This window comes from Falco punctatus (genome assembly GCF_963210335.1).
Source record: "Falco punctatus genome assembly, chromosome: Z".
Lineage (NCBI taxonomy): Eukaryota > Metazoa > Chordata > Aves > Falconiformes > Falconidae > Falco > Falco punctatus.
Window position 1 is genome coordinate 1703225 of NC_137586.1, and position 12067 is coordinate 1715291.

At 42.5% G+C, this 12067-nt stretch overlaps 1 long non-coding RNA gene across 1 annotated transcript in view; it reads left to right on the plus strand.

Moving 5' to 3' along the window:
* LOC308056483 overlaps positions 1 to 12067 on the plus strand; it is a 35394-nt gene that overhangs the window by 5514 nt on the left and 17813 nt on the right. Inside the window, exon 2 of the long non-coding RNA XR_013924853.1 lies at positions 1 to 12067. This exon is cut by the window's right edge and continues 17813 nt beyond it. This is a non-coding gene — a long non-coding RNA (uncharacterized lncRNA).

Consider the following 12067-nt stretch of genomic DNA (forward strand, 5'->3'; position numbering starts at 1 on the left):
GGTGGGCTGGAGGCACCTGCCCTGCGGGGGGATTTGTAACACATGTAGATGTGGTGCTCAGGACCACGGGTTAGTGGTGGCCTTGGCAGTGCTGGGTTAGTGGTTGGACTTAATGATCTTAAAGGTCTTTTCCAACCTACACTATTCTGTGGTGCTTGCTGAAATCTGGGAAACCAAATTATGCAGGGCAGGGATGTCGGTAGGCTCCTTCCTGAGAAGGCACCTGCAGCTCTGCGTGGAGCCATCCCACATCCCAACTTCTGTCTGGATTCCTCCAAGCAGCCTCGCTGTGCTGACCCTTCAGGCAAAATTGTTTGTCACAGACTTTCACCTCCAGGTATCAGGACGGTCAACAGTTATGTCCGACTAGGCTAAAATGTCATTTATTTTGTATCGAAGCCCCCTGGCTGCCCCATGGTGGTTACCCAAGCAAAGGCAGCTCCCTGGAGGCTGTGCACGTCCTCCCCCTGCCGCTGCAGCTCTCCGGGTTCCTCCAGACAGCTTTCCCAGCTCAGCCTCCTGCAGTGAGCGCTTTCCTCCCTGCGGACTCTGATTACAGCGCCTACCAATGCGGGGGGTGGTGGTGGGTAGTGGAAATAATCCGCATTTCCCCCAGGGTGGAAAACCCCCTTGGTTTCTAGGCAGTGTCACTGCATTTTTGAAGAGGCTTGCTGCAGAATCAGGCTCTGCATCATGCTGAGAGCGTTCTTTCATTCTGGCTGCAAACGCATACTCCAATAAAGAATTTTTTCCATGCCATTTATAATGTCACAGCTTCAGCCTGCTGCTATGCACTTTACAGCAAGTAAACAATGCTATTTTGAAAAAGAAAATAATTAGCTACCATTGCTAATTATGCTAATCCTCTTCTGCTGTTGTTATACTGTAATAAAGGGTCTTGGTAGTTTTGTGCTCTGCATTCGGTTTGTGCAAAGCTGTTATAACTTACCTTCCTTTCTGTACTAAAGGCAAAGTTCCTATATAGGAAGGAATATAAACCCACTGAATTATTTAGATATTTTTGTGTGTGTGTGGCTGTGTACGGTCTTATTCTGATGCATCACTGTTACTAGATGGAAATACAGAACCAAAAAAACATCTCCCATGTAAGAAAAACTTCAAGTATGTGTTCCAGCCAGGGAACGCAGGCATGAACAGAGAGAGGTGTACAGAACCTTTCCACTCTGATTTTTTTTTTTTCTTTTTTTTAATTTGTCTTTCTAACCACAGTCACCATTAGATGTTGCTGTCATATCCACATGGGAGCCAGGCACATACCTCATAAATGCCAATGCTGCAGGTCCCTGTAACAAATTACCAGTAATCTATACGCTGTTTTAAATATCAATATTATAGGCAGGCTTGAGCCTTTGCATTTTAGCTGCTGTCCCTATTAGTGCACAGGGAAGCACTCTGCTGATGTTATTTATTGTATTGTATCTCACTTTATTTGTTAATTTTTAATGGAGGTTTTGCAGGCAGTTAAAGGTAACCTGGGTATCACAGGATAAGCGGGAATACATTATTCGCCTCGCATATTTTCTTACTTCACAAAGCTCCTATAAAGCTCATGTCCTTTTATTATTTTTATTATTGTTACAGATGACTGCAAAATTAACTCTTAACCTATGGCTTTTAAAATTATTTAGTTGACATAAGCCAGGGAGATAAATATGCTTATAACTGTGTTAGAACTAGACCAGCACTTTGGAGAGTCCAAAACTCTAAGATGTCCTTTCCTCTTCCCCTGGCTCTACTGAGGATCGGTATGATGTTCCTGGAGCGGTGGAAGGAGTCATTCATATCATATCATATGAGATTAGACACAAAGATTGTACCAAAGGAATCTAGTGGTGACTGGTCATCGGAATTGCAAGTCCCACTGTTTTGTAGCATCACAGAATGGTGTGGGTTGGAAGGTCCAACCCCCTGCCATGGGCAGGGACATCTTTCATGAGGTCACCTTGCTCAAGAACGGCTCAAAATCAGAAATGGACTCTCAAACAGTGCTAGCATAGAAAGTTGTTAGTTCAAAGAGTGAAGTGAAGTGGGAACTGGGTGTTGGAGGTTGCTTATACTCCCCAGCACGGAATGCTGGTTTGCTGTGCCAGCTCTGACATCAGAATTATTGCTATTAACGGTGACTTTTATGTAGGCTCCAAGCGGTGAGGGTATTTTTATACTCACTTGCCTTCTAAACGACCATACAGAAAGCCTTGCTCTTTTACTCTATTATTCTCAGATGTAAATCTTTATATCCTGCTTGGTGTTATTCCCTTCTACACAGTGAAGTTAGAAAAGTAATATGGTAAATGAGGTGCATGTTATTCTAACGGGTGCTTCGTTGTGGGGCAGATGGGAATGAACAGTAAGGCATCATGATCAATTATAGTTGCAGAGCAGAATAATTAAGACCATTTTAAGACATCTCTACCTAATTTATAAGAGTAAGCTTACTAGTGAAATTTGTTTTCTGCCTCTGTGGGTTGATTTGTATAGGTAGAGAGCTCTGTTTGCAAACATAATGGACATGGGCTCCACTGGAGTGACAAAGCAGAATATGAGATTATATTTACATTTTCTTGATGGCAATAAGATTTAGCAGTCATTTTTCTCTAACCATCTGTGGATTGGACTATATTCATGCTGAGGAGACAGTCTGTCACTTGCCTATGCACACTCCGTGTTTAGTCTTGCTTTTTTGAAATTTGAACGTTATAGTTTCCCTATGGCATTTCTCACATGGGGATGACTTGGTGGGAGCAAAAATAATCGCCTTTTTATTACAGTTGTGGTTTATAGAATGCCAGGAGCAACATCACCAAAGTATGTGTGTATCTAATAAATAATCATTTAGGTCTTGTAATTTTCAACCACAGAGCTCAATGTACTTTCCAAGAGAGTCGTTGTCTTTGCTCCTGCTATGCAGGTGAGGAATGACACCTGGACAAGGAAAGTTACTTGCTGAATGGCAGCTGAGGGCAGAATCAGGGACCTGTCTCTTGGCCTGCAGTGACTAGTAGGAGATGTGCTATGTACGTGTGGGTGTATACTTGTTCTTTCCATTGGAAAACCCCTTGTACTTGAAAGTATGGGCTGTGGGAAGGTGTGCATGTTCAGGCTGGCTTCTCTGGTTGCATGTGGGCTGGGCTGGCTACATGGATATGTAGCGAGAAGCACCCAGCAGCTCTGGGGGAAAAAAACCCAACAAACCCTGGATCAAAAGGGAAGTACCTTGAGCAAGATGAAGAACCATCGTACCATGGCTAGCAGTAGTGCAAGCGTGCGTTAGAGCAGATGGGAGCAGGGGGCTGGAGGAGTTAATTTGAAGCCACGTGAACTAAGATGACATAAACCTAAATGTTAATTTTCTTGTCCTTGCAGAGCTGCCACTGGGACGCCCCTGCTCCTCCTGACCTGCTGTGTCAGAGGCCTTTGCAGAATGAAAAATGCTGAATTTGAAGATGAACACTCATGTACTATTGGGAGTTTATTTGAAATCTCGGCCTTTTTGCTGCTGGGAGGAAAGGTCCAGCTGGGAGACCTTCCTGCAATATCGCAGCATCTTCTCCCACATTTGCTTTGCAGATGGGTGTATACCCTGCTAACTTCAGGGTCGATGAGCTGGGTAGAACACATATAAGGGTCTGATTACCTGGGAATAACAAGGGGAATTGCAAGATAGTTACTTCGGAAATGCTGTTAACTACTAAGAATGACAATTGCCCTTTCTAAAACATTTCCAATTTATTTAATGCAACTCACATAAAGGAAGCGCGCTGATTCCTAATTGCTTAAACTTAAATGCAAAGTTTAAGGTAATTGAGATGTAGAAACAAAAGCTGCACGATTTTCCATTAGTTAGAAGGAGTAAAAGTGCTTCTAAGTAATTACTTAGTTCTGTAGCTGCTATTTTTCCTTGGAGGAATGAATGGAGGTACTTAGGCTTTAAAACCAGATATTCCTCCAAATAGTTACGGCAAATTTTCTAATATAGTAAAAAAAAAACAAAAACAAAACCCAAACCACCTTTAAATCAGAACAATTTGTTATGTTTACATGTTTGGAGGAAGGTTAATGAAGCTAGTGAGAATTAGACTGCTGAAATACCCTCCTCTTACTGGTGATGGTTCAATAGGAGTGGCAGTGCCTTGGAAAACTGCTCAGCACTGGGATTTTGCCATTTCTGAGCATCTACAGCTGGGGGACAGCACGTACTTTCTCAGAAGCTCCTGCAAAACTTCCACCAAGTCGACTTTAGTAGGACCTCAGCTCACTTAAGGAGTTACACAGCCAAGATACTCATTGTAGCTCGCTGTGTAGCTCATAATGTTGCTGTGATGTGATACAGAAGAGGCTGAGAAGAGCTGTCAGTGCACTTCGGTGGGTGCATGGACCTCAGCTCTGCTATACTAGTGCTGCCATCCTGGTACTCACAAGCCTGGTGTTTTTTTCAAGGTGTCTCAGCTGAAGTGATGCTTAGCTTACCCACCTCCCAGCCAGTTGTATGTCCCAGACTGAATTTCAACTCTGAAATAATCTCAGCAAAGAACCAGTGTAAATGAATTCTCTTCAACTTACAGATCTTTGTAAATCCTTCTGACCCCAGCAGGAATCTGACCAGGGTTCAGCTTGGCTTCTAGGCATGGAAAATTCACATGCTGGCTGGGATGACTTGGGCTGTTTTGCCTGATTGACCATGAGAAGTGACTCCCAGAACAGCGCTATTTTGAAGAATATGGTCCAACTTTGAGCCACTTCTGGCTCGGTAGATCCGTGGTCACACGCTGGGAATAGAGAGGGGGGTGTGAGCAGAGGCAGCAGGGCTTAGCCTGTGATTCCAAGGACTTGCCAGAGACCACACTCATGGCCTGCCCTGCAATCCCTTCTCCTGGAGGCTTGACTGATGTGACTAGCACGCGTGGACTCTGGATTATGAACCTTAATGTGGCACAACGTGGGTTGTTTCCCATTTACATCCGGAAACCATGCCTCCTATGGTGCCTCCCAATGGAGATTCGGGAAGGCTGCTGGTGAATGGAAACTCCTCTTTCTTCCGTGTTGATCCCTGGCCTGCCCAGCTGCAGAAGCAGCATCTGGATCCTACCTGCTTGCCAAAGAACATCTTCAGTCTTGTTTCAAGTCCCATGAGCACTCTGGTAGAAAACATGTGTGTTATTATAATGATCTGATCCTTTGAATTTTGTTGTATAAAGAGGGAACATTAATCTGCCTCTCCTGGTTGCATCTTGGTTTCTCAGGTGTAGCGCATGTATCACATTGTCCCTAAAAGTTATTATTTGGGAAGAGTTAGATTTTGAGTTTATGATTCATCTGCTTTGCACTTACGGTGCTCTAACTAGATTCAGAGAGAAATGAGGTAAGGGACGGCCAGAAGCAGCCAGCAGTCTGAGTTCAAAACCCAAGGTGACTCAGAACCAAAGACTAAAACTGGTGTAGACAAACCCCAGGTTAAACACCAGGGTCAGCGGACACTTGAGCTTTAACGAGGAGGTTCAAGCTCATGTCCCTAAGGCTATATCTGCACTGCATAGATTCCAGGCATGAAATATAATGGGGCATAAATCCTCTTTGAATGAAGGTTCTTCCACTGACCTGGGCTTTGGGGACCATTTGCTGATTAAAATACTCTTTCGAGCCTTCAGAACATAAAGCAGTTACGTATGCTAGGCATTTTTTATATGGCCAGATGCAGTCAACCTTACGTGGGTGAGTTCCTACTATTTTCACAAATCCTTGATGAGGAGGGGTTTGGTTTTTGCCTGTCTCCCTAAATTAGCTTCGCAATTTCAGTTGAAGGTGGTTTTCTTTATTGTATCTTCCAAAATGTGAAGTAGAATTTCTCTCTCCTGTGTGTTAGTTTTCATGGTAAACAGAAAAATAGAGGCGCTTCTTATTACAGGTCACTCCTGAAAATTTGTGAGATTTTTTTTTGCACCAGTTTCTCTATAGAAATAATAGAGGAGTGTAATCAATATTTTTTTCACCATGTTTTGAAAAGATAATTTTACATCATTTAAAGAGCCTTGATTTTCAGCTAAGAATAAACGCAAATTTATTGTTGGAAATATTGAAGGGAATAAACTAAACCTGGAGGCTATTAGTGTGTCTTCTTACAAGACTAGAATAAAAATAGAAATCCCAGTAGAACACATCTATAAGCATATTTTCAAAGCGGCAGTTCCAAAACATTGCCCGTGTTATTTTCAAAGGGATTCCTCCTCCTCATTAGCAGAGGAACATTATCGTTACAATCCAGATAGCCGTTTGGTTCAAGGAACACAGTTTAAATTAATAATGTGTATTTGAGTTAATATTTTTTTGAGGAGAGGTCAAAGATTTGTAATGTGTTTTTGTGGGGAAAAAATAGGCAAGAGGTTGCTCCGGATAGGTAAGTCATTAGTTAGCCTGTGTGCGATGCTAGTAACGGCTAGAGCTTTGAGACTTCTGAACTTTGGACCGCTCTGACTGAGGGTTGTGGAAATAACACTCTCTGACCTGAGTTAGATTCTACTGTGCCTACTGTTTATTTGGTCTGGGGTCTGCCTCCTTTCTTCGGAGGCCAAGGAGATGTTTCTGGCACAAAGCTCAACTGCCAGGCCAAATTTGCATAGGAGATTGACTTTTAATAGTCTTGGGACAACCTGGAAAGCCTGGAGGTGCTGTCGCTCAGCCAAACTGTGCAGCCAGGGCTCGGCTGTCACAGCAGCACATGTAGTGTCTACACTTGGTGAACTAACAGCCCTCGAGCCCGCTCCTGGTCCTGGTCTTTGGCCAGGTGGTGGGAAACAGCCCACATCCATGCTGTGAAACTCTCTAGCCTGCAAAATCAGGCGGCTTCATACAAGCTGGATGTTGGGAATGGTCCTTGGCTGAAGCAAACTCCCTGATGGTGCCTGGAAATGTTTTGGAGAAGTGGTAGTTGGCCTAGGATGGAGCTGAGCCAGGGACCATGCCAACACCTAACCATATGGGCAATTAAGTTCCTGTGCCTGGAGACATTTAATTTCCTGGAATAGACACAGACAGTTCAGCAGTTCCAGATTCCGATAACCCTCTGTTAGGATGCATTGTAGCAAAAAGGTCTGGGAAATATTACTAATTACCCAGAAATGCAGATGCTTGGTTTTGCAGTTCTTTCTTTTGCAGACACACTGACAATAGAAATAAAATTTCATTTTCTAGTGTGTTCTTAGCTGGTTCTGCTGTGTGTTTGTCTGTATCTCTGAGCCTAGGGAGAAAGATGGTAAAATGAGTTGTGTGTAGAATATTGCACGTTTTTCCTCTACTTAATCCACTTTCTAATAAAACATCAGTATTTTTTCCTGGGTAGCTTATGGGCTGAGCTAGAATCGGGGTGTCCCAACCTAGAGAAGAGATGCAGGTTGTCCAAATAGGTTGAAAAGTTTCACTGTCCACTGCTTGGTGGTAGTGGCGGAGCACGCCTATGGGTTTTGTCTACTTCTGAAATGGAAGAAACCAAGGTTTTTACTGGCTGTGCTTCCTAGGGAATCACTGCATTTTCAGTTGTGGTATAAATATTGGATGTACAGTTCATGGGTGCTTTCTCTGCTGTAGCCCATGCTGTAGTCATGAGTGCATAGCACGTTGTGACTTACTCTGTTATTTACTCAAGTCACTGGGAAACTGCAAGCAATGCAGCTTCTGGGTGACAGTACTTAGCAAAGATCTCTCATCTACATCAGAAGACTGAAAGCTTTCTTGATTTGTGACCACCTAGAAATTTTCCAGGCATAAACACCTTCAGAAAGAGCATAAATATAGACTGAAGTCTGCCAGCTGTGACTTTGCCTGCCTTAACTGTCTTGGAGGAGCAAGAATTGATTCACAGGCTCTCGATGCCTGCAAGCCTGAGGATGAAAAGCGTGAGCTAGTACACCCTGAGTCACCCGCTGTGGCAGACCCTGCTTTGGGCTGGGGGAGTCGAGGGGGATGGAGCAGATCTCCAGAGGTCTCCTCCAAACTCAGCAACTCTGACTCTGTCTTTGCGTGAGCGTTTGATACATTTTCTTTGTACAACAGGGTCTAACACAGAGTAAAATTTCCTTGTGCAGCTGTGTGAGGGAACGGGTTTAGGCAAAAATGTAAAAAGGTTGGGATGGTTTTGGGGTTTCATTCAATAAGAAAAAAAATATTTTAAAGCAGGGACTGTGTCTGTTGCTTGTCGCTGCTGAGCCTCTCTGTGTGGAGGGTAGAAAATACTAATGTGCACATGGAAGTTTAGAAAATCTGCTGAATTTGATACATATCTACCTCCCTTAGGCAGAAGAAAATATATATACTTATTGGAAGTAACCAGAAGGTACTACATTTTGGGTTTGCGTACATATGGCTTTGGACTAGCCATAACTCTCCCTTGCAACAGAATTACATACGTTCAGATGTGGAGTGCTTAGAAAATACTGTTAAAAAAAGAACGTTCTTCATTGGGAATGTATACGTGTTAGTGAGCCTTTAACTGTTATGTCCATCTGCTGTTACCTATACTGAGCGGCAAGGGGATGCCAGCAGCGCTATGAGCAGCCCACGACTCTGTCTTTGCTGCTCTTTTTACACTCTTTTGAGCTCCAGACAATTAGGGGGATGGAAAGATGGAAGAGGCTTGTCTTTCCGAACCTGACTTCCCAGGGCCTTAAGCTAAGCTTGTAATGCAGCCTAGAAAGCAGAGCCTACCAAGAGGCACGTCATCAACAGCTTAGTTTTACTGGGGAGACAGAATAAAAAATAGACATTTCTTTTCAATCTCTGCACGCTGGCTATTAGGAAGTTTTAGTATTGTAAAATTCTAAACAACAGTAAAGTTTTAAAAGGAAGAGACGCATGTGCTGGAGAATAAGGGAATAATATGCTGGATAACTTTTTAGGACTTCAGATGGATCTGACTTGATCTGACTCTAGGTGTGTTAGGTGTTGGCTGATGGCACTCTACTCACTTTAGTCGGTATAAGAGAGCAGGCATGTGAGGAGTGCTAGTCAAAATATTTTCAGTGAGAAGTAACCGGTCTTTGAGTTTTACACCTTTTTTTTTTTTTTTTTTTTTTTTTTTTGAGAGAGAGTGAGAGCAGAAATGAGGTGCTCATATTCATCACTGATTTTTAAATCCCTTTTCTATTTGTAGGGTAGTGACCACGAACATTGCTAAAGGTGATTTGGAAATTCTAGTGGTCCCTGAGAACTAATAACATCTGTGTAGGGATGCTTCCCACTAAAGAGGGAAATGGACGTGTGCCATGCTCCTGCAATACGATTGCAACTGGTCCACAGAAAACCTGCGTGGACCTTCTTTGTAAGTAATGGCAATCCACCCAGACCTGCTTGCAGAGATACAACTCATGGGTTCTTAGCTGGGTATAAACATGCTTTGTGCAGATTTCTTCTCCTTACATACCCTGCAGGGATTTTCAGCCCTGGGGTGGCAGCAGTTCAAGCTGTGCCCATAACCTGGGAGCCAGGATCTTGGAATCACGTGCCCTAGAGCACGTTAATCTTTGGCTTTTCCACTTTCTCCAAGGTTTGAGGGTGGGTTTGGATTTTTGGTTTGGTTTGTTTATTAGAAATTCCCCTTTAAGAAATTAGATCAGACTATGCAGTTTAGGTGACCTAACAGCCTTTGAGCTTCTACCATCTCCAGTTGCATCTCTCCTATACAACTATTGCAATTGACACCTCCACCAGTTAAAAACACTTGCTAGGAATGGTAAATAGTTTAATTACCCCATCACTATTTTACAGGGACTCTCAGGAATGTCTAGCTTTGTTCTGGGCTTTTAAAGTTACTCAAAGAGCTTTAACATCATGGAATGGTTTAGGTTGGAAAAGACCTCTAAGGTCGTCAAGTCCAACTGTTAACCCAGCAGCACCACCAAGCCCACCACTAACCCACGCATGGCGCCAAGACTGTGGATGTGGTGCTTAAACACCTCCAGGAATGGCGACTCAGCCACTTCTGTAAAGCTCTACCAACTACAGATTAACCTAGAATGGCCATTCAAAAAGGAAAAAGCTTTGAGAAACTTTTGTAGCTGAAGAGCTTCAGGAAACACTCTTCTGACCAGTGTCCTGCTTTTCAGTATGATACTTCATGCAATTCCAGATTAGACAAAAAACAAACCACCCCCAGTGTGGGGAATAAAACCCCACAGCCCAGCCTTCGTGGTTCGTATCTCATTTATCAGAAATGTGTTGGTGTTTTTTTATTTAATTTCTTCTTACTGAATTTCTTTCAGTTAAACTTATTTTCTTTCTTGGCAAGAAGCAGAAACAATATTAAAGTTTTCAGTTTGTTTTTGCAAGCTGTGGTTCAGGGTAATACCTACCTGCCCATTATGGCTCTCCAGCTTATAGGAATCTGGTAGTAGCAGCTTATCATCCTCGACTCTGATGCTGCACCAACATGAAATCTGGGTAGCATCAATTAATTTTGTACCTAGTTAAACTTTACAGTGAAATTAATTCCTTTGCCTTGAGAGCTGTGCATGTAAGGAATGGATAGCGAATTCAGGTCCACATTTCGCTGTTCTATCTAAACATCCTTTAATTTTTTTGTTGCTGCTGTTGTTTTTTTGTGAATACATGGATGCTTGGAAACACGTGACTGAAGATGCTTCAGTATTTCTAACATGAGTGAAAGATGCAAAGAGGAGGGAAGCCTTCCTCTTGTGCTGCCCAGCTTTAAGGGGGGTAGGGATTTTTTTTTTTTTTTTTTTTTTTTTTTCTGTAAAACCTGCTCATGGATTTTGCTCCTCTGCAAAGCATTAAAGAAGAACCCATACCAATCTTCAGCTGAGCGTGTGCTACAGACCTACCAAAGCTGCAGTTTCTGCCTGGGGTGGTTTGCAGAGCCATTCATTATTGATGTTTTATGAGGTGTCGCCACTTAATTTTTTTTTTCTTTCCGAATATAGAAGGGAAACATTTTTAAACAAGAAGATAAATGATGGCTAGCGATTGATGAGTAATAATGAAAATTCTTTGAATGCCTATGCTTGCATGGGAATTAGTGCTGATGTGTATCAGTGGGGAGCAGCCATTCTTAAATATCTCTACAAAGTAACTTTCATTCATAAACACACATTCAGAAATGGGAAATAATAACACACATTCAGAAATAAGGAACAGAATATGATCTACAAGAAAAGCCAAAAGAAATACGAAGTGGTGTGCCTGCATACTGTGTTTTTTCAATATACATATACATGGTAATACTATCGAGCCTTTAAAATTCAGCAGGTCCCATACATATTTTTAAGCGTTGTTTACACCTTTTACTTAATCATTTGCACATAAATGGCAACATTTCTGGTGTTTATGCCATTCTACCATTTTCTACAAACCACAATGGACCAGGCCACTAAGCAAGTGATGTAAGGGGAAAAAAGATATTACCTATTCTGTTACAACTGAAGCAAGCCAGTCAGAAAAATCTCTTGTTGGACTTATATTTTAAAATCAGAAATCTGGGAGTATTTAATTTGAAAGAAATTGATGATGGCATGAGGTCTCTGATGTGGTTCTATTTACAAAATACTATCAAGTCTCATCTTGCACACGCTGTTTCGGTTCATGCTTCCCTGCTCTCAGCTGGCAGCCACCTTACAAAACCAAGTTCCCTAGTTTTTCTCTCCAGAAAAAAGAGAAATTGTCTTATTTGAGTTGTGCTTTATAATTCCCCATTTGTCTGCTGTCCTGTTTCTTACCTCCTCAGTGCGCGCTGCTGATGAAGGTCCAAGTTTGATGGCAAAATCTACTGTCCCCTAAGGTACCTCTGGGAATCCTGACCTGGGAATCCAGTCCAGCTGAACATCAGTAAACTGAGCCCTTGCCTTTTGGTCCTGAGTCTCCTCTTAATGTAAAGTTAGGCCTGAATTCTGCAGTTCTAGAGGTACTGCCAAAAAAAATAAGGGTTCCCTTTTTTCCTTCCTGTAGGTATTGGACATATTTTTGTTTGTTTGCTAAGACTGAACACAGGGAAGGACTGGATCTGGATTTAGAAAAGGCAGGGTAGGGAAAATTTATTTATTTATTT